Source organism: Mirounga angustirostris, unplaced genomic scaffold (assembly GCF_029215605.1).
Source record: "Mirounga angustirostris isolate CCGP_5_RB_7025 unplaced genomic scaffold, mMirAng1.0.hap1 SCAF_1, whole genome shotgun sequence".
Taxonomy (NCBI): domain Eukaryota; kingdom Metazoa; phylum Chordata; class Mammalia; order Carnivora; family Phocidae; genus Mirounga; species Mirounga angustirostris.
The window spans coordinates 118,397,394-118,422,785 of NW_026991709.1; the positions used below are offsets into that span (position 1 = coordinate 118,397,394).

The 25,392-nt window shown below is 39.4% G+C and overlaps 1 protein-coding gene across 6 annotated transcripts in view; it reads left to right on the plus strand.

Moving 5' to 3' along the window:
• Window positions 1-920: 920 nt before the first annotated feature.
• The window catches only part of TFDP2 (transcription factor Dp-2), a 179,770-nt gene continuing 155,298 nt past the window's right edge, over window positions 921-25,392 (plus strand). For 5 of the 6 annotated variants that reach the window (XM_054504375.2, XM_045903638.3, XM_045903639.3 and 2 more), the window contains exon 1: window positions 921-1,217. The gene's annotated coding sequence lies outside the window, so the exon portion shown is untranslated. The remainder of the gene's footprint in view (window positions 1,218-25,392) is intronic. The other variant, XM_045903643.3, reaches the window with a different exon arrangement.

Sequence of the window (25,392 nt, forward strand, 5' to 3'; positions counted from 1 at the left end):
CCGCCTTCCCAGAGCACCCTATTTAATACAAGCCATGCCTCAAACACCATTTTCTGCTTATTCCCCTCCCCCAGCACCTATCATGTGATAGTTTACATTTTGCTTATTTCTTTTGCATATTTTCTTTCCCGTCCCCTAGAATGTAAGCTCATACGTGATTTTTCACATAGGCACTGACAAAATGTTTTAATTTTGAACAAAACGGACATGTATTTGGGGGTGTGGGCCGCAATTTTCTCTTCAGCTTCCAAATGACATGGTGACCTGGTCTGGTTTGGATCCTGTTTGCCTGGGTATTGAAGAACCCACATCCCCAGTGGTCTGTAACCCATTGTCTGAATAATTAATTACGGGGTGCCTCACACGTGGCCTCAAAGTCACTTGTCCCCACCCTCCTCCTCGCTGCTCCCGGGGAGGGGGGGCAGCCATCAAAGGCCTGGGGACCCAGAAATAACCGCCTTAGTTCCTTTTTTTCCAACAGAGATGGGGTTTTCCTGCTTCGGGCCTGGGGGATGGGGTTGGATGGAAAAGTCAAGATTCTGATCCAAGCCTAGGGGAAGGGATGGGGAGGAATGGGCGTGTCTATAATTTTAGGCCTCAGGCCTGCAGCCCGCACCGCAGGCGGCTGGAGAGCAGAGTGTTGAGATCACCGCAGGGTACCCATTGGGAAGCTCCGGGGAGCAACTGGAGACCAGGGCTGAGCGCTTGAGGTCCCGCCCCTTCACCTCGCCGCCCCCTCCTCTCTCTGGGGAGCCTGGGGGCGGGGTTTGTTTACTCCTTGCACGCACCGCCGACCTGGCCAATCCGTGGGGAGCGGCGCCTTACGTCACTCATCCAGAGAGCCAATCGGAGCTCACCGTGCTGCTCCGCCGCCAAAGCTTGCGCGGGGGAAGCGGGGCAGAGGCTGGGTTGGGTGAGGGCGGACGGAGCAGCCTGTAATCTGGGCTGCAGCCGCCGCTGCTTCTCGGCACGCGGGCGCGCTCTGACCCTTTTCGGGCAGGCTTGCGGGCGCATGCACGGTCGGCGTCCCAGGGCCTCGAACTCCAGGGCCTCCGCTGGGCAGGCCGCGCATCGCCCACCCCTTCCCCCAGTGTGAGTCCGCCGGGACCCGGCCGCCGCCAAGCGCGGGCGCCACAGGAGCGGCGGCGCCAAAGCCGCGCCCCAGGCTCGGAAGAACAGCCCTGAGTGGCCGCCTCGTCCTCTGCAGCGGAGCGGCGGTAAGGTCCGGGGCGAGGGCGCGGGCCCGCGCGCCGAGGGCCTCTGGACCCGGCCCCTCGTGTTCCCGGGCAGGTTTCCCTCCCTGCGCCTCGGGGCCCCCTCGTTACGGCGAGTCCCATCTGTTTGTTCCCACGCGTTCTCCCAGGCCTGGCCGAGTAACCCCTGAGTGTCGGGGGGCCGGGGCGCGGGGGAGTCGGAAACCCGAGAGCCCCCCTCCCCCGCCCCAGACGCACACAGCAGATTGGGAGGAGGTAGCGTCCCCGTGTCACGCCTCGTGGAAGAGAGGAAGGGCTGCTTTCTACTTTCTCGGTCTCTTCAGGTCTTCAGGGCAGAACGATGGCTTCTAAGTCTGGTTTTCTGACTTTTCCGCCTTTCATGGCTCACACGCCTCCATCTGCCTCTACCAGGTGTATCTCAGAGTTGCAAAGCTTTCTGCGCTTGAAAGAACCTCATATCCCGCAAAAGGGAACTTTTCTCTAAAGTAGAGGATCGCTTGTGGGGCCCATACACCTTTGAGAAATTCCAGAGAGCTAAGATCCCTCTCCACAGAGAAGTATAAAGGTTTTGTAGGATCTCTCCGAGACGTAGTTTAACTAAGTGGATGAGCGCTCAGTCTCTGGTTACCAGTTTGTGTTATCTTGCATTGTGTAGTCTGTTCCTTCATATGTAAAATAGTAGTGACTGCCTATTCCAGGTGTTTCGAGGAGTAAATGGACCAGTCTGTGGAACGCATTTGGAACCGAGCTCACCACATATTAAGTGCTCTGCATGAGTTAGGCATTTTTATTATGGTCTACCGTGAATGCCGGTTCAGAAAAGTGCCCCGTATTGTTGTTTCTCTTTTTCTGTTGAAGCAGTTAACAGGCTCATCCCTTTTCATATTTACTGCTGAAGCTCCCTTTGAGCCTTTGATACGTTTCTCTTCCTCATTCTATCTCAGAGGGCTCAGACTCCCTGTCCCACTTATTTGCTCTCTTTTTAGTAAGTCAGTAACTCATTCTCTTCCTTTGCCTCTCTCCCCTAAATCTTAGTTTTGTGTATTTTCATTTGACTTCTGTAGCCTGATTTTTTTCTGGGCCACTCTTCTTTTCTCTTAATGGTTTGAAATTATCTTCACCTAATAAATAAAGTTACTCATCTGTCCTCTTTACAATGTAATCCTGACCCAGTCTGTGTTCAAAATTAAATATAAAATAATTTCGTTGATCGGACATTGCATGATGCTTTTCCATTTCCTTGTTTTGCCTATAATTTAGCTAAAGCTTTATCACTATCCTATTACTATAATAAATCTTTAATAGTGGTGCCCATTCTCAAGTAACAGCAGGAGAAAAATCAAATGTCTAGACCCGGGATTCTCTCACCCTGTGTACTGGCTCTGGATGCTTTTGTTATTTATTAGAACATCTTGTGCCTGGAACTAGAGTCTAGTCCACTGGCAGTCATGGTGTCTGTAGCTCTGTTCTGGCTGTACAGTTGCAGTTTCAGCAGTGTGGCACCTATATTTAATAAAGGCCCAACACCTATTAAACGTACTTTTGAGTTCTCTTTATTCCCAGTTGTTTAAGAGGGAAAGCGGAATTTTCAAGTGTGTAATGCTTCATATTACCATTCTGTGATCACGTAACTTTCTCCCCAACTCTTTTTAAATGTGTAGCCTGACTGGCACTTTCAAGTTTTTCCCTTGCAGCCAAAAATCTTAACTGTCTGAGCTGTGTGTTCTCAATACAACTTGAAATTGGATGTACAGATGTTTATCCTTAATGTGAGAAGCATTTGTGGATGAAAATTAAACACTAAAAGATACCCTAAAAGATTCAAGGATTGTTTTTTTATAATTAGGAATTGAAATGTGAATGTACATTTGCTTTTTTTTTTTTTTTAAACATGATAAAAAGACTGGCTTTGTTTTCTTGCTGTTGATAATTTATGTTTTATAGAAAATGCATGATCTTGGGGCGCCTGGGTGGCTCAGTCGTTAAGCGTCTGCCTTTGGCTCAGGTCGTGATCCCAGGGTCCTGGGATCGAGCCCCACATCGGGCTCCCTGCTCCGTGGGGAAGCCTGCTTCTCCCTCTCCTACTCCGCCTGCTATGTCTCTCTCTCTCTCAAATAAATAAATAAAATCTTTAAAAAAAAAAAAAAGAAAATGCATGATCTTTACATTGCACCACAGCTTTTTAAAGCCCTTTTAGATATTTGAAAGTTTTTAGAACACGGTGAGGAAACAGACTAAGACTAAAATTAAATTCATGGCAAAGGTAGTGAATGAGAACCTACGCATTCTGACTTCTAGTCTATTGTTTCCTTGTCTGTAGATCTCAACAGTTAACCCAGAACAAAGGATAAAAAGGGAGGGTTTAAAATGAAGTTTTTAGCAGAGCAGGGAAATTTCTAATTTGGGCATTATACTAGATGTTGAGTAGCATATTAGCATCTTATTTTTTAATATTTAAACTTAAATATGTTTCTTTTGGAGGTTAAATGATAAGCCATACTATCTAAGAATTTACTCCAGTTTACATTGTCACTTGGCAAATTTTACTTCACTTTTTTTCTGACTTTGTCATCATTTTTTTTTTTTAAGATTTTTTATTTATTTATTTATTCGTAAGAGACAGAGAGAGAGAGAGAGGCAGAGGGAGAAGCAGGCTCCCCGCTGAGCAGGGAGCCCGATGCGGGACTCGATCCCAGGACCCTGGGATCATGACCTGAGCCGATGGCAGACGCTTAACCATCTGAGCCACCCAGGCGCCCTGTCATCATATTTTGACTCTTATTGCAAAATGTATCATAATGGCTCTCAGAAGAAACTAGAAAGCATAGAGTTGAGTTTTTTAGATCATAGAATTATAAGTTGTAATGAATTTTAAAGATTATTATATATACTTGCCTTTTCATACTTGAATCCTTTCCATTTTGATCTGAGACATCTTACTGTAGGAGTGGGGCATGAATGGATTGTGAACTCTTGGAACAGGATACAGAATTATATGTATTTGTGTATTTTTCTGGAGAGAAGATTCATAGTTATCTAGTTTCTGAGGCATAGGTATTTGGACATACGGTATTTGGGTATATGGTTTCCTTTACTGAACCAGAAATTCCATCCTCACTGGTTCTAGTTCTGTCTCTTCCATAAGTGGGTTTTCAAATATTTGAAGATACTTATTATATTCCAAATTCTTTCTTCTTGAGACAAAATATTCTGTCTTAACCTCTTCCAATGATTTCATTGTTTTGATTTGAGGCTCCTTACATTACTGATGGCTTATTTGTGGGTTTTTTCAGTTCATCCATACTCTTCTTAAAAGTGTGGTACCCACAGATATTAACCAGTAGAGAAGACCATAAGTTACTTCTCTGATTTTAAAACATGTACTTTAAGATTAAGAGTAGATTTGCTTCTTTGGCAACCACATTGCACTGTTAATTCATAATAATGTCCTTGCTAAGAAGACAAACTCTGGAGCTAGCCTGCCTGAGTTTAAATCCTAACTCTACAGCTTATCAGCTGGGTAACCTTGAGTAAATTATGTAAACATTTTTTGGGCCACAGTTTTCTCATCTGTAAAATGGGGTTTATAATAGTACCTGTCTCATAGGATTGTTAAAAGGAATAGATTGAACACATATTACGTAAAGCATTTAGAATGGCCCCTGGCATTTAAGTGCTGTATACATTACCCATTATTATTGATTTTGTAGTCAACTAAAATTCTTGAGTTGTTTTGTCTATGTTCTCCCAATTCTTTAATAGAATTTTTTGGGGGGTAGGACTTTATATTTATCCAAATTAAATTTTATCTTGTCAGATTGGGTCCATTCTGTTGACTTAAAAAAAAAACTGATTTGGTCATATGATAATTATGGGCTTATTTATATATCCATAGATTTGATAAACTGTACGTTTGATAATGCTGACATTGCTTTCATGCAAATCTTATTAAAATGTTGACTAGGCAGGGCTAAGAACAGAGGTTTGCTCTGCTAGAGACCTCTGTTAAGATTGATAAAAAAAAAACAACTCAGTAATTCTTTGGCTCAAGTTGTTCAGACAGTTGGAAATCCAACTAATTTAGCATTATTCACCTCAAATATTTCCAGGTTTTCACAAGAAGTATATAAGAAACTAACAATTTCAATTCTTCCTAAAACCCAGATAATTTTATGTACTTCATTTTTAAAAAATCCTACCAAATAATTTTATATACTTAATTAAAAAATCCTATCAGTTCAGTAACTGTCAGGAAAAGAGCAGTAATCTGTCATTATTTGTCCTTAATTAACACTACACTGGACAGTATACAGTGTATGTTGGTTACTACCTTTCCTATGTTCACAAACTTGTCTCTGTAATGATTCTAGAATCCTGGCTAGAGTTACGTTTAACTTCAAGAAAGTTGATAGGATCACCTTTCTCCTTTCTTTCTTTCTTTCTTTTTTTTTCCTTAAGTAGGCGCCACACCCAGTGTAGAGCCAAAAGCAGGGCTCAAACCCATGACCCTGAGATCAAGACCTGAGCTGAGATGAAGAGTCAGATGCTTAACTGACTGAGCCACCCGGGCACCCCCTCCTTTTTTTGAATAGCAATACTGCCTATCCTGTCTTTAGTCTTATAGCAACCTCTCCTGCTCACCATAGTTTCTGGACAGTTGTGAGCAGCTGCATGGAAATTTCATCTGGAGCTGCATACCTTGTTGAAGGTTTGCTTGGAACAGTTAGGAATTCTCTCTAATCTTCTCATTCATACTGAATTTTGGTTTTCATTAATTCATTGATTAAATTTATTAAATGCCCCTTTTACACAGAATACCAGTATTTGTTTCATCCCATGCAATCTGAATTTTCTTGATAGAGGTGCCTGAAGCAAAAAAGTAATCCACATCCATTTCTCTCCATTTCTCTCCGTTCCTGCTGTTACCATAGTCTGGGCCTTCTTTCTTCTGTGGCTTACAGTAATAGCTTCCCGTTGACCTTCCTTTTTCTAATCTTTTTCTGTCTCTAATGCTTAAGCATTACAGCCAGAGTCATCTTTGTTTTTAAAATGTGTGGATTTATGGGCGCTTGAGTGGCTCAGTTGGTTAAGCATCTGCCTTTGGCTTAGGTCATGAGATTGAGCCCTGCATCAGGCTCCTTGCTCAGCAAGGGAACCTGCTTCTCCTCTCCCTTTGCCCCTGCCCATGTGTGCTCTCTCTCACTCACTCTCTCAAATAAATAAATAAAATCTATAAAAAAAAAATGTGGATTTTAAAAAATCTTTTCTTCCCCATTGGAATAATCTGTAATGATCTAATTAGATTTTTAATTTTCAGTACTTTCCAACTCCCTTAGTTTTTCTGTTTATTGTTCTTTTAAATTCAAGCCCCTTACCCCCCCGCCCCCCTTTAAACCTTCCTTATTCTTTTTTTTTTTTTTTAAGATTTTATTTATTTATTTGAGAGAGAGAATGAGATAGAGAGCATGAGAGGGGGGAGTGTCAGAGAGAGAGGCAGACTCCCTGCTGAGCAGGGAGCCCTACGTGGGACTCGATCCCAGGACTCCAGGATCATGACCTGAGCTGAAGTCAGTCGCTTAACCAACTGAGCCACCCAGGCGCCCAAACCTTCCTTATTCTTAGGGATGATACGAACCATCAGCCAGATAGGCATGGAGAGATGGTGACTCCCTACCAGCTGGTCTTTGTGTGAGTCAGCAGACAGATATGGAGTGTTTACTATGTTACAGGCACTGTGTGAGGCACTGAGTTGACAAAGGAACATGACATAACTCAGCCCTTCAAAAATTCTAAGTGCAGGGAGGGGTGCCTGGGTGGCTCAGTCATTTAAGCGGCCCACTCTTGATTTCAACTCAGGTCATGATCTCAGGGTTGTGAGATCCAGCCTGTGTAGGGCTCTGTGCTGGGCGTGGAGCCTGTTTAAGATTCTCTCTCTCCCTCTGCCCCTCCCTGCTTTTCCTCCCCCCCACCCCACCCCTGCTTAAGTGCACACCCTCTCTCTCAAAAAAAAAAAAGAATTCTAAGCGCAGGGAAAGATAGGATAGAGGAAAGTATTTGGAGAACCAAAAATCTTTTTTTTTAACACTCAAAAACATAATAATTTTTAACAGATTCTATTTTACTTTAAAAAGAGCCAAATATGTTGTTACTGAAGAATGAGTTTGTTAAAGTGACCAATTCAGTCCTAGTTAAGTTAAATCAAATTGTAAAATAGCAAACCTATAAATGTGGAAAAATAGTACATATTTCACAACTGCCAACATAAAATGTTTAATCAAAACTAGAAGCAGAAGGGGGCTGGGGGGCTGGGCAAAAAGCTGTGAAGGGGGGTGGGAGGTACAGGCCTCTAGTTGTGGAATGAATAAGTCATGGGGATGAAGGTACAGAATGGACAGTAGGGTCAGTGGAACTACGATAGTGTCGTATACTGACAGATGGTAGTTACACTTGTGGTGGGCATAGCATAGCATATGGAGATGTTGAGGCACTATGTTATACACCTGAAACTAATGTAACATTGTGTGTCAACTATACTTCAATAAAAAGATGAATAAAAATGAAAATTAACAATAAATAAAAGTAGAGAAGTGGTTATATAAACCTATTCCCACTTTCTTAGAGGCTCCATCCTCAGAAGCATACAATGAGATGCTGCCTTTAAAAAAAACAAAAACCAAAATCCTGGGAGCACTAACTTCTCTTTTATAGTTCACGGAAGAGTGGACAGTTAAAAAAAAATCAGTTTGTTAAGTTTTTCTTCACAGCATCCTTGAAATTGTGGTGGTAATGTAAAGCTACCTATAAAAGAGAAGGATTTATTAAATGCTATTCAAAGGAGAGAAAGGGATGATAAGCAGTTGTGCTCAGAACATATACAACTAACAAATGGTGGTCAATAGAGTGACTTTTAGGTTAGTATTTGGAAAACCTGTTAGGTAAGTAATTCTGCACTAATTAATACATTTTTAGCTGTAAAATCTTTGTAAGTAGAAAATTTTGTGAGCATAATGATTATGTATTTTTAAGTTGGATAAATCAGTATTTGCAGGCAACAGAATATATTACCTGTGCAGGCATTCCAAGAAACAAACTGTCTGTTTTTTAAATTAGTAAACAGTGACGTAGTGAAAGGAAACGACAGTTTCTGTGTAATGTATGTGATATCTTAAATTCAGCTGTATTTCAGTTAATTGGTTAAATCATGATTATGAACTGTGTGAATTTATTATACTGACGGGTTGCTGTGAATAAAAAGTACATACTTAGATAAGGTATTAACCTAACTTCTTTGTAACATAAATAATTTTGTTGTATTGTAAGGTCTGTATTATGTGTCACATGTCCTTTTGAATTATTCAAAAATTAAATATATGTAGGCTAAAAGAAAAAATGGATATAATGAAATGATGTAAAATCTTGATGTGGGGATGAGAGAAGAGAAAAAGGCTAAAAGTGTTTCCAGAAAGTAAGAAGGATAAAAATATGATTGCAGATATTAGTGGCAGTTTTTATTGTTAGTCACAGAGCAGGAGTACCATGTATTTTGTAGTCACAGATGTGGTGGCCAGGTCAGTTTATGTCTGGGAAATTGAATAGGCAACAAGAAAATAAGTGTATTTAAAAATAAGATTGATAGAATATATCTTCATCAAAGTAGAATAGATAGCAGAAAAGGATTTTTTTTCCCTCTTCCCCTTTAACTCTAGGCATATATTGAAGCATTCTGACAAACTGCTGAATGGAACTCAGATTGGCTATCTATCTATCTATCTATCTATCTATCTATCTATCTATCTATCTAAGTATCGAAACTCTCTGACTTATTTAGTACTTATTCCTGTTTCTGTGAAATTCACTCCAGTATTTTACCTGGAAAGAAACAGTTTGACTCAGATTGGCCTTCAATGAAAACAAACTTAATTTGACTTACTTTTACATAAAACTTTTTCTGATTATTTTTTATCATCTTAACTTCCTCAAGGGTAGAATAATCCTCAGCCCATCATCTAGTTATTTATTAGGCTTCCTAGAACAATAGGCAGAACATGAAGCAATTTTTCATGTTGTGACTAAAGCAGTTTTGATGAATTTTACCAAGTTAATCTACATCTATTTTAAGTAACCAGTCTATGATTGGTAATATTTTTATGTCCAGTATTAGAAGTTCTCACAGTTTACATTTCTAGTGCTTACTGTGTGTGAATCGTATTGCATCTGATATTCCCCATTAAGACACTTCCTGTTTTATCTGTTCTTTGTCTTAAGAGTGTGCTCTAGGAGATCAGGTGGGTAAGGATGAGGAAGTAAAGTAGGCCAGTTGTGCTTTCTGGATTCTTCTGGGCTTAGGGTCTCAGTTTTGTCTTTTTGACTTCTAGTATTAATATTTGGCTGTTATCAGGGACGCCTGTGTGGCTCCATCGGTTAGGCATCTGCCTTCGGCTCAGGTCATGATCCCAGGGTCCTGGGATTGAGTCCCGCATTGGGCTCCCTGCTCCGTGGAGAGCCTGCTTCTCACTCTCCCTCTGCCTGCTGCTGCCCCTGCTTGTGCTCTCTTTCTCTCTCTGTCAGATAGGCTGTTATCAGTTTTAACATTTTCTAAAAGAAAGGCTTTCTTCCTATTTTTAATCCCATTCTCCAGAGTTAAGCTCATGTTTTTAAAAAACTACACTTTTTATTGAAAAGTGATAGATTTTTAAAATTCCACAGATTTTCACTAACTAAATAACAACTGTGTAACCAGCACCTTAGTATCCCTTTGCAGTCATGAACTCCTCTTCTAGGGAACTATCCTAACTTCTAAGAGCATGGATTGGTAAATAACCATAACCACATCTACTTTTAGTTCTTTTGATGGTTATCACTCTTAATGGTATAATTATTGCTCTGTTTCCTTAAAAAAACCTTTTTATTTTGAACTAATTTTAGACCTACAGGAAAGTTGTAAAAGTTGTACAGCAAGTTTAATTATGTCCCTCAGCCCATTTCCCCTAATGTTAACATTTTATATAATTGTAGTATAATTTTTAAGAGCAAGAAACTAACACTGGTACAATATTATTAGCTAAACTACAGACCATATTTGAATACCATCAGTTTTTTCACTAATGGTCCAAGATTCTGTCCAGGTTCCTACATTGCATTTAGTTATTTCTGTTTAGTCTTCTCTATTGTCTAATAGTCTTCAGTTTTTCTTTGTTGCATGACTTTGACACTTTTGAAGAGTACTGATTGTATATTTTTCAGAATGTCCTCTATTTGGGTGTGTCCATTGTAGTCTCATGGAAGTGCAGTTACGCATTTTTGGTAAAAATACCACAAAGAATGATGTGTCTTTCTTTCACAGAACATACCAAGGGGCTCATCATGTCAGTATATTTTATCATTAATGATGTTTACTAGGCCACTTGGTTAAGTTGATGGATGCCTGGCTTCATTTTTTTTACATCCAGATCTCTAATCCTTTGGAATTTATTCTTGTGTATGGAGTGAGATATGGCACTAATTTTATCTTTTTTCAAAATGGCTACCTAACACTTTTATTAAAAAGTTCATCTTTTTAACTGGTACAGAAAAGCATTTGAGGGAATCCAACACTTTTTCATGACAAAAACACTCAACAAACTAAGAACAGAACAAAGCTACCTCAACCTAATAAAGACCATATATGGAAAGCCCACAGCTAACATCATACTCAGTGGGGAAAGACTAAAAGCTTTTCTTCTAGAGGTACCTGGTGGCTCAGTCAGTTGGGCATCAGACTCTTGATTTTGGCTTGGGTCGTGATCTCAGGGTCATGGAGTTGAGCCTGGCATCCGGTTCTGTGCTAGGCGGGGAGTCTGTCTGGGATTCTTTCCCTCTTCCCCCTCCCCTTGTGCACGTGCACGTGTGTGCGTGCTCTCTCTCTCAAATAAATAAATCTTAAAAAAAAAAAAGCTTTTAAGTTCAGGAATAAGACAGGGATGTCTGCATTTACCACTTCTATTTAACATAGTACTGGAATTCCTAGCTAGAGCAATTAGGCAAGAGAAAGAAATAAGAGGCACCTAATTTGGAAAAAAGAAGCAAAATGATCTCTGTTTATAGACAATAAGATCTTATATGTAGAAAATCCTAAAATTTTCCATACAAAAACCTGTGACAACTGATAAATTCAGCAGAGTTGCAGAATAAAAAATCAACATACAAAAATTAGTTGCATTTCTTTTTTTTTTTTTTTAAGATTTTTATTTATTTGAGAGAGAGAATGAGATAGAGAGAGAGAGAGCATGAGAGGAGGAGGGTCAGAGGGAGAAGCAGATTCCCCGCTGAGCAGGGAGTCTGATGCGGGACTGGATCCCGGGACTCCAGGATCATGACCTGAGCTGAAGGCAGTCGCTTAACCAACTGAGCCACCCAGGCGCCCCTAGTTGCATTTCTGTACACCAACACAGTGAGCAATTCTAAAGGGAAATTAAGAAAATTCCATTTAGGATAGCATGAAAAAGAATGAAATGCTTGGTACACAGGTACACTGAAAACTACAAAAACATTGCTGAAAGAAATTAAAGAAGACACAAATGGACAACCTGGTCGTGGATTGGAAAACTTAGTATTGTTAAAATACACAAAGTGATGTACAGATTCAGTGCAATCCTTATCAAAATCCCAATGATTTTTTTTTATGGAAATAGAAAAATCAAATTCATATGGAATCTCAAGGGACTCTATAGCCAAAACAGTCTTGAAAGAGAACAAAGTTAGAGGACTCACCCTTCTCAATTTCAATACTTATTGCAAAGCTTCAGTAATCAAACAGTTAATCAGTGGACTATAATAGTCCAGAGTAAACCCTTGCATATATGGGCAGATGATTTTCAACAAGGGTGTCAAGACCTTTTAATGGGGAAATGACAGCCTTTTCAACAGATGTTGGGGAAACTGGATATCCACATGAAAAAGAATGAACTTGGACCTTACTTTATACCATACACAAAAATTAACTCAAAATGAATCAAAGACCTAAACTTAAGAGTAAAACTACAGGGCGCCTGGGTGGCTCAGTTGGTTAAGCGACTGCCTTCGGCTCAGGTCATGATCCCAGAGTCCTGGGATCGAGTCCCACATCGGGCTCCTGGCTCAGCAGGGAGCCTGCTTCTCCCTCTGACCCTATCCCCTCTCATGCTGTTTCTCTCTCTCTCCCAAATAAATAAATAAATAAAATCTTTAAAAAAAAAAAAAAGTAAAACTACAAAACTCTTAGAAGAAATGGTAGGGAAGAAACTTCATGAGATTTGATTTGGCAAAGATTTCTTGGACCAGGGGAACTGATTTGGTGCAGTCGTTTAAGCATCTGATTCTTGGTTTGGGTTCAGGTCATGATCTCAGGGTTGTGAGATCGAGCCCCACATGGGGCTCTGCACTCAGTGTGGAGTCTGCTTGAGATTCTTTCTCCCTCTCCCTCTCCCTCTGCCCCTCCTGCTCTCTGTCTCTCTCTCAAATAAATAAATCTTAAAAAAAAAAAGATTTCTTGAACCTGATACCAAAAGCACAAGTACCAAAGTAAAAATAGGTAAATTAGACTACATCAGAATTTAAAACTTCTCTGCATCAAAAGACACCATCAACAGAGTGAAAAGACAACCTGTAGAATGGGAGAAAGCATTTATAAATCATATGTCTCTTAAGGAGTTAATTCTAGAATATATAAAGAAATTCTACCAAAAAACAAACAACCTGATTCAAATATGGATAAAGGACTTGAATAGACATTTCTCCAAAGGAAATACAAATGGCCAACCAGCATATGAAAACAAGGAAAATGCAAATCAAGACCACAAGGTGATATTACCTCACATTTTTTAGGATGGCACCTATCAAAATAAATAAATAAATAAAAAGTGTTGGTGAGGATGTGGAGAAATTGGAACCCTTGTACACTGTGTTGGTGGGAACATAAAATGGAATAGCTACCACGGAAAACAGTTTGGGAGTTCCTCAGAAAATTAAAAATGGTATTACCGGAGCACCTGGGTGGCTCAGTTGGTTAGGCATCTGTCTTCGGCTCAGGTCATGATCTCAGGGTCCTGGGATTGAGCCCCGCATCGGGCTCTCTGCTCAGCGGGGAGCTGTTTCTCCCTCTCCCACCACTGCTCCCCCTGTTTGTTCTCTCTCTCTCTCTGTCAAATAAATAAATAAAATCTTTTTTTAAAAGTGGAATTACCATATGTTTCAGCCATTCCACTTCTGGGTATATACTCAAAAGAGAGTGGAGTTTTGGGGTGCTTGGATGGCTCATTCAGTTAAGCGTCTGACACTTCGTTTTGGCTCAGTCATGATCTTAGGGTCATGAGATTGAGCCCTGCACTGGGCTGTGCACTCAGCGCGGAGTCTGCTTCAGATTCTCTCTCCCTTCCCCTCTGTCCCTCCCCCTGCTCACACACATGCACACACACACTCTCTCTCAAATAGATAAAATCTTAGAAAAAGTAGAGTCTTGAGGTATTTGTGTACCCATGTTTACAAAAGGTGGAAGCAACCCACGTGACCATCAACAGATGAATGGATGAGCAAAGTGTGGCATATACATACAATAAAATATTATTCAGACTTAAAAAAGGAAGAAAGTTCTGACACTATAACATGGATGAACCCTGAGGACATTATGCTAAGTGAAATAAACCAGTTACAGACAGACAAATCCTTTATGATTCTACTTATATTCTACTTAAAGTAGTCAGAACCATAGAGACAGTAGAATGGTGGTTGTCAGGAAGTGGGGGGATTGGGAGTATGTGGAGTAATTATTGAATGGTTATGGAGTTTGTTTTTCAAGACGAAAAGAGTTCCAGAGATTGGTTACATGAAATTTGAAGTACTTGATGCTGCTGAATCTACACTAAAAAGTGGTTAAGATACCAAATTTTAGGGGTGCCTTACTAGCTCAGTTGGTAGAGCATGCAACTTTTTAAGTAGGCTCATGGGACTTGAACTCACAATCCCAATCAAGACCTGAGCCAATGGGTGCCTGGGTGGCTCAGTTGGTTAAGCGACTGCCTTCGGCTCGGGTCATGATCCTGGAGTCCCGGGATTGAGTCCCGCATCGGGCTCCCTGCTCGGCGGGGAGTCTGCTTCTCCCTCTCCCACTCCCCGTTTGTGTTCCCTTTCTCGCTGTGTCTTTCTCTGTCAAATAAATAAATAAAATCTTAAAAAAAAAAAGACCTGAGCCAAGATCAGGAGTGTGATGCTCAACTGATTGAGCCACCCAGGCACCCTGAGCATGCAACTGTTGATCTCGGGGCCCTAAGTTCAAGCCCCAGGTTGGGTGTGGAGCCTACTTAAAAAAAGAAAAAAAAAAGATAGTAAATTTTATGTTGTGTGTATTTTACCACAATTTATAAGTCATCTAAAAAAAAAGTCTACTTTCACTCAGTGATTGGAGATGCCACCTTTGTCATATACAAAATTTTCATATATATTTGGTTCTAATTCTGGACTTCCTATACTGTGTCACTGATCTATTAGTCTATTCATGCATCTGTACCACAGTGTTTTAATTACAGAAGCTATATAGTATTTTTAATGTCTGGTAAGGCTGTTCTCCATATTTTTTCGGTACTTTCTTGGTTATTTATTTATTTTTTTAAGATTTTATTTATTTGACAGAGAGAGACACAGCGAGAGAGGGAACACAAGCAGGGGGAAGTGGGAGAGGGAGAAGCAGGCTTCCTGCTGATAACGGAGCCCGATGCGGGGCTCGATCCCAGGACCCCGGGATCATGACCTGAGCCGAAGGCAGACGCTCAACCGACTGAGCCACCCAGGCGCCTCTTTCTTGGTTATTTTTGAATGTTTTTCCATATCAACTTTATTTTGTGTAGTTTTGTTTTTTTTTAAGCAGACTCCACACCCAATGTGGGGCTTGAACTGAAGATCCTGAGGTCAAAAGTCACACACTGTACTGATTGAGTCAGCCAGGTGCCCCTCCATATCAACTTTAATATCAACTTGTGGAACCTCATAAAATGGCTTGTTAGTATTTTTATTGGGATTACATTGAATGTATAAAGTTAGGGAGAATTTATATCTTTATAATGTTCAGTTGTCTTACCCAAGAACAGGATATGTTCATGTCTTCTTTACTGTCTTTTAGGAGATTTAAAAAATTTCCTCAAATAGGTTTTTTTTTTAAAGAGCTTTATTGAGATATAATTCACATATCATAAAATTCACCTTTTAAAGTATACAATTCAGTCATCTTTCATATATTCCAGATATGTGCAACAATCACCACTACCTAATTCCAAAACATTTTCATCACCCCAAGAGGAATGATGTATCCATTAACAATCACTCCCCATCCCCTTCTCTCTCCTGCCCCGGCAGCAAATCTACTTTATGTTTCTGTGGATTTGCCTACTCTGAATATTGCATATAGTTGGAATCATACAACATGTGGCCATTTGTGACTGGCTTCCTGCACCTAGCATAATATTTTCTAGGTTTTTACATGCTTTAGCATGTATCAATACTCCATCCCCTTTTTATTGCCAAATAATACTCCATTGTATGACTATACCACATTGTGTTTATCCATTCAACAGTTGGTGGACATTTGGGTTTGTTTACACTTTTTGGCTATTATAATAATGCTGCTATAACCATTCATGTACAGGTTTTGTGTAGACGTTTTCAGTTCATGTCTAAAACTCGTATAAGTTTTATACGTTTCTTGTAATCTATTCTTAAGTATTTCATCTTTGCTGTTGGGTTGTCTTTACCATTATAATCCTTCTAGTACTTATTGATTTTTGTTTTTTGGTACTTGTGTTGTTGCTATACATAAGTTCATAAATTCAACTGTAATTTAACATTGGTTCTATTCTTGCCTGGTTTTGGTGTAAAGGTTATGCTGACCTCATCAAATGAGGCATTGTTTAGAAGAGAATTCTTTGGAAGACAATGTGTATTCTTTCATTTGGGGGACAGGTTTCCGTATATGTGTCTCTTAGATCAAACTTACTATTGTGTTGATGAAATTTTATAACCCTTACTGACTTTCCTTTTTTGTCTATTAGGCTCATCATTACTGAAAGATATGTGTTAAAATCTTCTTGTATAATTGTAGATTTCTCAGTTTCTCCTTTGTACCTTTGTTGTTTTTTGCCTTAACATTTGTAAACTATGTTATAAAATACTTTCAAATTTAGAGTATTTGTCTTCCTGCTGAAAAGAACCTTTAATCATTATATCCTCTCTATCCTCTGTAATGCTCTTACTGTAAAGACCATTTGTCTATTTATAGAGTCACATTGTCTTTCTGTTCTCATTCTCTGAAGGTATGTTTTTGATATATCTCTTGCAAAGAGTAGTTGGATTTTGTTTTGCTTTTTGTTGTTTATTTTAAACCCAATGTGTCAGTCTTTTAAACTAATGAGTTTATTTATGCATTACTTTTTACTATCTATGTATACTGCTTTTTCTGTGCTGCTTGTTTTTAGACTTATTTATTTTTAGAGGTGAGGGAGAGCAGAGGGAGAGGGAGAATCTTGAACAGACTCCCTGCTAAACGCAGAGACCCATGCAGGGCTCGACCCCACAACCTCAAGACCGTGACCATGACCTTAGCTGAAACAAAGTCGGACACCTAGCTCACTCAGCCACCCAGGTGCCCCTTTTTCTGTGCTGCTTTTATTTCTTCTTTCCTGCATGCCTTTGGTTATTCTTTTATACTTTCAGGGGTTGTCTTTATATTTTTAGTGAGTATATTTAATTTAACCCAGTATTTCCTAAACAACACCAGGCCCACAGAATTCTTTAATTCTGATCATGCGTCTCCCTTCTTGTATTATTTTTGTCCAGGCTGTATTTCCTCCTGTTTCCCGCCACCCCCATTTTTCATCTTTTAAAATTATTCAATATAGCTCTTGTACAGATGATGTTCGTTTATCTATACTCATTTCTTTTTTATTATTTTGTTCCTCTCTCTTGAGTTTCTTTCGCATATTCAGTTTAGTTTCCATGTTCCTGAAGTATATTTTTTGGATGTCTCTTTATTGAATGTCTACAAAGGTAAACCCAATGAAGATGTGTTTATTTCACCCTTATTTTTGAAAAATAGTTTAAAATTCTAGCTTGTTGGGGTGCCTGGGTGGCTCAGTCGTTAAGCATCTGCCTTCGGCTCAGGTCATGATCACCCGGTCCTGGGATCGAGACCCACATCGGGCTCCCTGCTCCGCGGGAAGCCTGCTTCTCCCTCTCCCACTCCCCCTGCTTGTGTTCCCTCTTTCACTGTGTCTCTCTCTGTCAAATAAATAAATAAAATCTTTAAAAAATAAAAATAAAGTAAAAAAAAAATTCTAGCTTGCTATTATTTTCCCTTACTTGGCACCTTAAAGATTTAGTTTGTGGTGTTTTTGCTTTTAATATTGTTGAGAAGTCTTCTGCAGTCTAGTTGTCATTCCTTTGTAGATGTTTTTCTCTCTGATCTTTCTCCAGTTTTTTTATTGTGGTAAAGTACACATAATATAAAGTTCACTATCTTAGCCATTTTTAAGTGTACAGTTCAGTGTCAAGTACATTCATACTGTTTTGCTACCATCACCACCATCTCCAGAACTCTATTCATCTTGAAAAACTGAAACGGTTCTCATTAAACACTATCTCCCTATTCTCCCCTCCCCTTAGCCCCTGACAACCACCATTCTACTGCCTATGATTTTGACTACTTTAAGTAGTCATCTAGGTCCTATAAGTAAAATTCTACAGTATATGTCTTTTTGTGACTGGCTTATTTCACTTGGTGTAGTATCTTTAAGGTTCATCCATGTTGTAGCATGTGACAGAATTTCCTTCTTTTTAAAGGCTGAATAGTATTCCATCATAGCGATATGCCACATTTTGCTTGCCTGTTTATTTGTTGATGAACACTGGGTCCTGCTGTGAACATGGGTGTGCAGGTATCTTTGTGAGACCCTGCTTTCAATTCTTTTGAATGTATACCCAAAAGTGGGATTGCTAGATCATGTAATCCTATTTCTATTTTTGAGGAACTTCTATACTGTTTTCCAGAGACCATTTTGTATTTCCACCAGTTGTGCAGAAGAGTTCCAGTTTTTCTATATCCTCACAAACACTTTCTGTTTTGTTCCCCTTTTTTTTTATAGTGGTCACCCTAACGGGTGTGAGGTGGTACCTCACCATAGTTTTATTTTGCATTTCTTTAATGATTAGTGTGTTGAGTGTCCATGTGCTTATTGACAATTTGTATATCTTCTTTGGAGGTCTATACAAGTCCTTTGTCCATTTTTGAATCAGGTTGTTTGTTTTTTAGTTGTTGAGTTTTAGGTGTTCTCTATATATTTTGGATATTGATCCCTTATCAGATATATGATTTACAAATATTTTCTCCCATTCTGAGGGTGCCCATTTTACTTTGTTGATAGTGTTTTTTGATGCATGAAATTAAAAATTTTTCCTTAAACCTTATTTATTTTTTCTTTTTTTTTGCTCTTACTTTTGGTATCATTCTCTGCCTGCTCTTACGATCTCTTTCTTTTTAATGTTTTGCTGTGTCTAGGTGAATTGTTTTTGTTTTGTTTTGTTTTTAGTTGGAGGTCATTGTGATACCTGAATCTGAGGATTTTTAGGAGATCTTTTTATTCTCCTGGTTCCCAGAGTCTAGAGCCAGAGGGAGACATTCTCTTGTCTTTTCTTAAATGGTGGTTGATTTTTCCCTCTCCCTAGTCCATCCTTTCACTGAGAATGTGTGAAAGGGGGTGGGGAGCCTCAATTCCAGCTCTTAACTTCATGTGGTTCCAAGGCCTTGTCTCTTGTCACTGTAGAGCCATTAAAAGCTGAGTTTTGGTTATTTATGTTGACAAATTCCTCCATGGCAGCTGAAAGCTTTGGTTTTTTTGTGAGCTCAGTGTTTGAGGGACTATTTAATTTCTCCATTTCTAGATATTTTGTTAAGGTGAAGTTTACAGATCATTTATTTCACTGCGTTGCTAGAAACAGAAATATCATATTTTTATATAATTTCTTTCCTTTTTTCCTCTTTTCCTTTTCTATAATTCTTTTGTAGTTGGGCATTCTGGATTGGTGTTCTGATTTTTTTTTTTTTTAACTTTCTGTTCTACTTTGTGGAAGGTTTCCTACTTACCTTTAAAAAAAAAAAGAGGGGCGCCTGGGTGGCTCAGTTGGTTGAGCATCTGCCCTTGGCTCAGGTCATGATCCCAGGGTCCTGGGATCCAGCCCTGCTTCAGGCTCCCCGCTCAGTGGAGCTTTAAAAAATAAAAATAAAGATTTAACGTATTTATTGGAGAGAGAGCGAGAGCGCACGAGCGTGAGTGCACAGAGGGAGAGGGAGAAGCAGACTCCCTGCTGAGCAGATAGTCCGATGCAGGACTCGATCCCAGGACCCTGAGATCATGACCTGAGCCAAAGGTAACTACTTAACCCAACTGAGCCACCCAGGCACCCCTTCTCCTACCTTTATTTTGCTTTCTTTCTCTCTCTTTGTCCTTCCTTCTTTTCCTTTCTTCTTTTATACTTTATTAATTTGGTCTACTGTTATTTTGTTCATTTGGTCTCTTCATTTCACATTCAAGGCTTTTCTCAATTGTTCAGTAAACTTTGGCCATCTGTTCAGATTAAAGAGTGAGGCAGTAAAAAAAGCTGAGTAAAAACTCTATGGGGAGTTGTTAACCGCAAATCTTAACACAGTGTGATTGAATGATTGCAGGTCTTTTCTCTTGGGTCAGAGGAAACTGCTTGATTGGCCTGTGTTCTGAAGCTGATTTGGAGGATAAGGCTGGGTCCCTGTTCAGCATGTAGATCTTCATTTAGTCTCTTTGTGTTATGATATGACACACAACCCTGTGTGTGCCTGATTTCTACATACTGTCTGATTTAGTGTTAAGAATAGAAACCACTTGTCTCTTGCTAGGGGACAGGAGAGGTAGTTTCTTGGCTACATGGTAAGGCTTCTGAGTGAAAACTATTCCTTATTCAGACTTTTGACCAATATTCTTTTTTTAAAATTTATTTAATTTATTTTTTATTTTATTTTATTTTTTTTTAAGATTTCATCTATTTATTTGAGAGAGAGAGAATGAGAGACAGAGAGCATGAGAGGGAGGAGGGTCAGAGGGAGAAGCAGACTCCCTGCCGAGCAGGGAGCCCGACACGGGACTCGATCCTGGGACTCCAGGATCATGACCTGAGCCGAAGGCAGTCGCTTAACCAACTGAGCCACCCAGGCGCCCTCTTTTTTTTTTTTTTTAAAGATTTTATTTATTTATTTATTTGACAGAGAGAGAGAGCGAGAGAGGGAACACAAGCAGGGCGAGTGGGAGAGGGAGAAGCAGGCTTCCTGCTGAGCAGGGAGCCCAAAGTGGGGCTCGATCCCAGGACTCTGGGATCATGACCTGAGCCGAAGGCAGACACTTAACGACTGAGCCACCCAGGCGCCCCTTGACCAATATTCTTATTTTCAGCCCCAAGCCAGACTCCTACCTTCAGATGTCTCCAGTTCTTGAGCATTTCTGTTGTGCTTCTTACTGGTTTCATACCTCCACCGACCCTCACGCGCACAGGTTTGGCTTATCTGTTTTGCCAAGCCAGTTACTATTCAGTGGGGTCCTCTATCTAGCTTCAAAAAGCTTTATTTATGTCTCTCATCAGCTGTGGTCTCCTTTCATTATATATATGTACATAAAGTTTTTTTTGATGGGTTTATCCTTTTTTAGTCCTTTAGTGTCATTTTAGTGTAGTTTCAGGAGAAAATGGATAAAATCCTGTGTTTTCATAATTAACCATAAAAACCTTATAATAATTTCAGTTATGTTATATGCACTTAAAAATAGTGTTGTTATAAATTCAGGAATTTCTTCTATCTTCCTTTTCCAGTGTTTATTTCAGTTTCATATCATGGGTGAAGAGTGGAAGCATAGGTAAATATAGGAGGGAATGCAGGAAGGCAAGGAGAGAGACCTAAAGAGGAAAATCAGGTTGTTAATAACGAAGATCAGAGACTTAGAGACTGGTACCGAGTGAGACTTTAATGAGGTAATATCGCCATCTTCTGGCTTTTAAAAAACCGTTCTCTAATATTACCTGGGAATCCTACATCTAGCTAGCTAACTTGCATTGAGTCAACTTTAGTGAATTTGGTCTTGTTTAGCTGTTCTCTGTCCTATTGTAAAAAAAGAATTCTTTATACAGGATTTGATTACAAAATAATAATTATGTCTTTTCAAGCTCCCTAAGGGAGGATTCTATCTAAAATATTATGAAAACCATACCCTGTTTCTCTATAGTGCAGATGATTATTTCTATTTATGTTATGAAAATAGAAGCATTGTTTCTGTATGAAGGAAAATACAGAATTTTTAAAAGTTAGTTTCTTATATAGGTAATTTGTGTTCATGGTATAAAATACAAAATATGTAAAGGGTGTAAGTCGTCATCCTACTATTTCATTAATTTGTAATCAAAGAAAAGAAATGTGTTCTTTGCACTCTTTGCCATCTAGCCAGCCAGTCCCATTGCCTCAGAGATTGTCTTTTTGTACAAATGCTAGTATACCATACATACTTCTCTATAACTTGGTCTTTTTCACTGTGAATACTTTACACTGGAGGTCATTCCATATCACTACCCTGTGTGCTCCCTTATTCCTTTTTTTATTTTTTATTTTATTTTATTTTTTTTAAAGATTTTATTTATTTATTTGAGAGAGAGAGAGTGAGAGAGAGCATGAGAGGGGAGAGGGTCAGAGGGAGAAGCAGACTCCCCACTGAACGGGGAGCCCGATGTGGGACTCGATCCTGGGACTCCAGGATCATGACCTGAGCTGAAGGCAGTTGCTTAACCAACTGAGCCACCCAGGCGCCCCCTTATTCCTTTTTTTAGGCCATGATTTTTTTAACCTGTCTACTATTGCTAAACTGTTGGGGTTTGTCTTATCTTTTGCTATAAAAATGACACCATAGTGAGTATCCTTGTGTGCATGTGTGTGTGTGTGTGTGTATGTAGTTTCATGTGACTCCCTAGGAAAAAAACTCAGGATATATGCATTTATGATTTTCATTGATATGGTGAAATTACCTGCCAGAAAAATTGTACCTATTTATTCTCCCACCAGCAAAGTATGAAAAAGCCTGTTTTTCTTCAGCCTTCTCAATATAGTATACCAGTTTCAATATTTTTGATCCTGTATATTACTTTATTTCTATTTCTCTTATGAGAGAGGTTGAACTTTTTTTTTATGTTTAAAGCCATTTGTGTTTTCTGTTATATACCCTTTGACCATTTTTTTTAGGCTCTTGGTGTTCTATTTATTTATAGGAGCTTTCATAGTATAGAAATTAACTCTTTTTCTGTAATGTGAATTGCAAATAGTTTTTGCCAATTGACTTTTCCTGTGACTTGCATTGTTGTTTTTTTTTTTTAAGGTTTTATTTATTTATTTGACAGAGAGAGAGGCAGGGAGAAAGGGAATACAAGCAAGGGGAGCCGCAGAGGGAGAAGCAGGCCTCCCATGGAGCAGGGAGCCTGATGCGGGGCTCGATCCCAGGACCCTGGGATCATGACCTGAGCTGAAGGCAGACGCTTAACAACTGAGCCACCCAGGCGCCACCTATGACTTGCATTGTGGTGTTTTCTTTAAGCAGCAAAAAAAATGATATATATATATATTTTGCAATCATACCAGTTTTTTTCTTTGATGACTTCTGGGTTTGGGTTCATAGTTAGAAAAGTTTTGCACACATGGAGATTATAACACCCAAGTGCCCCTGGAATTTATTTTTAATAAAGTGAAAATTGTGAAAAAAAAAAGTGAAAATTATGGTTCCAATTAATTTTTTTTCAGATGGTTACTCAGTTATCTCTTATCTCAACACTATTCAGTAATCCACCTAAACCACTTATACTCCACTGATTTGAAGTGTCAATTTTGATACACACTCAATTTCTATAAAGAAATAAAGGGCCCCAGGGCGCCTGGGTGGCTCAGTCGGTTAAGCGGCTGCCTTCGGCTCAGGTAATGATCCTGGAGTCCTGGGATTGAGCCCCACATCCGGCTCCCCGCTCAGTGGAGAGCCTGCTTCTCCCTCTCCCTCTGCCTGCCACTCCCCCTGCTTGTGCTCTCTCTCTATCTCTCTGTCAAATTAATAAATAAAATCTTAAAAAAAAAAAAAAAAAAGAAAGGGCCCCTGGGTGGCTCAGTTGGTTAAGTGTGGGACTCTTGGTTTCAGCTCAGGTCAGGATCCCAGGATTGTGACATCAAGCTCTGCATTGGGCTCCACACTCAGCTCCGAGTCCACTTGACATTCTTTCCCCCTCCTTCTTCCTCCCCTTCTGCTCCTCCTGATCCCCCTCGGGCTTGCTCACATGTGCACGCATGTTCTCTCTCTCTCCAAAAAATAAATCTTTTGTTTTGTTTTGTTTTTTTAATAAGTAAATCTTTAAAAAGAGAGAGAGAGAAATAGGGACACCTGGATGGCTCAGTCAGTTAAGAGGCTGCCTTCAGCTCAGGTCATGATCTCAGGGTCCTGGGATCAAGCCCCACATTGGGCTCCCTGCTCATCTGGGAGTCTGCTTGTCCCTCTCCCTCTGCCCTGCTCATGTGTTCTCTCTCTCCCTCAAATAAATAAATAAAATCTTAAAAAAAAGAGAAAGAAATCCATAAGGATTTGCGTCTATCCTTAGACTTGTTTTTCTCTATCAAACTATATGCCTTTTCATTTATAGGGTATAATATTTTAATTATTTTAACTTTTTTTAAGCCACCCAGGCTCCCCTAATTATTTTAACTTTATAACTTGTTTAAATAATTGAGTGGGGCTATTCCTTACTTTGTGTTTCCAGAATTTGTATGGATATTCTTGCTCATTTTTTCATATACATTTTTTTTTTGCTCATCCCCTAGTTTATTTTCTGTTAAGGAAAAAAAATTTTATCATGTTGAAATACACATAAACATTTTAACCATTTTTAAATATATACTTCAGTGGTATTAAGTACATCTATAATGTTTTGTAACTACCACCACCACCCATATTCTCATAACTCTTTTCATCTTGTAAAACTGAAACTCTGTACCTATTAATAATTACTCATTCCCATTCCCTACCCCCCCCAGCCCCTGGCAACAACCACTTTACTTTCTGTCTCTGTGATTTTGACTACTCTAAGTACTTTACCCAAGTAGAATCATACAGTACTTGTCTGTATATACATATATGTACTTTTTAAAATTATGTTTTTTGTTTTAATTCCAATATTGTTAACATACAGTGTTATATTAGTTTCGGGTGCACAATATTCTGATTCAACAGTTTTATACATTACTCAGTGTTCATTGTGTTAAGTGTAGTCTTTAATCCCCATCACTTATATCACCCCTCCCTCCTCCCCCTCCCCCTCCTCCCTTCCTTCTGGTAACTATCAGTTTGTTTTCTTTTTTTTTTTTAAGATTTTATTTATTTATTTGACAGAGATAGAGGGAGCACAAACAGGGGGAGCAGCAGAGGGAGCAGGAGAAGCAGACTCCCTCCTGAGCAAGGAGCCGGATGGCGGGGCTCGAACCCGGGACCCTGGGATCATGACCTGAGCCAAAGGCAGATGCTTAACCAACTGAGCCACCCAGGCACCCCTGTCAGTTTGTTTTCTATAGTTAAGAGTCTATTTCTTGGTTTGTGTCTCTTTTTTTTCTTTTGCTCATTAGATTTGTTTCTTAAATTCCACACGTAAGTGAAATCATGTGGTAATTGTCTTTCTCTGACTGACTTATTTTGCTTAGCATTATACTCTCTAGCTCCATCCATGTTGTTGCAAATGCGAAGACTTCATTCTTTTTTATGGCTGAATAATATTCCCTGTATGTATGTGTGTATATATATATTTTTTTCTTACATATTTATATTTATCTATTGATGGACACTTGGGCTCCTTCCATAATTTCGCTATTAGAAATAATGCTGCAGTAAACGTAGGGGTACACATATCCCTTTGAATTAGTGTTTTTGTATTCTTATGGTAAATATCCAGTGTTGCAATTGCTGAATGGTAAGGTAGTTGTATTTTTAACTTTTTGAGGAACGTCCATACTGTTTTCCACAGTGGCTGCACCAGTTTGTGTCCCCACCAACAGTGCACGAGGGTTCCTTTTTCTCCACATCCTTGCCAACATTTG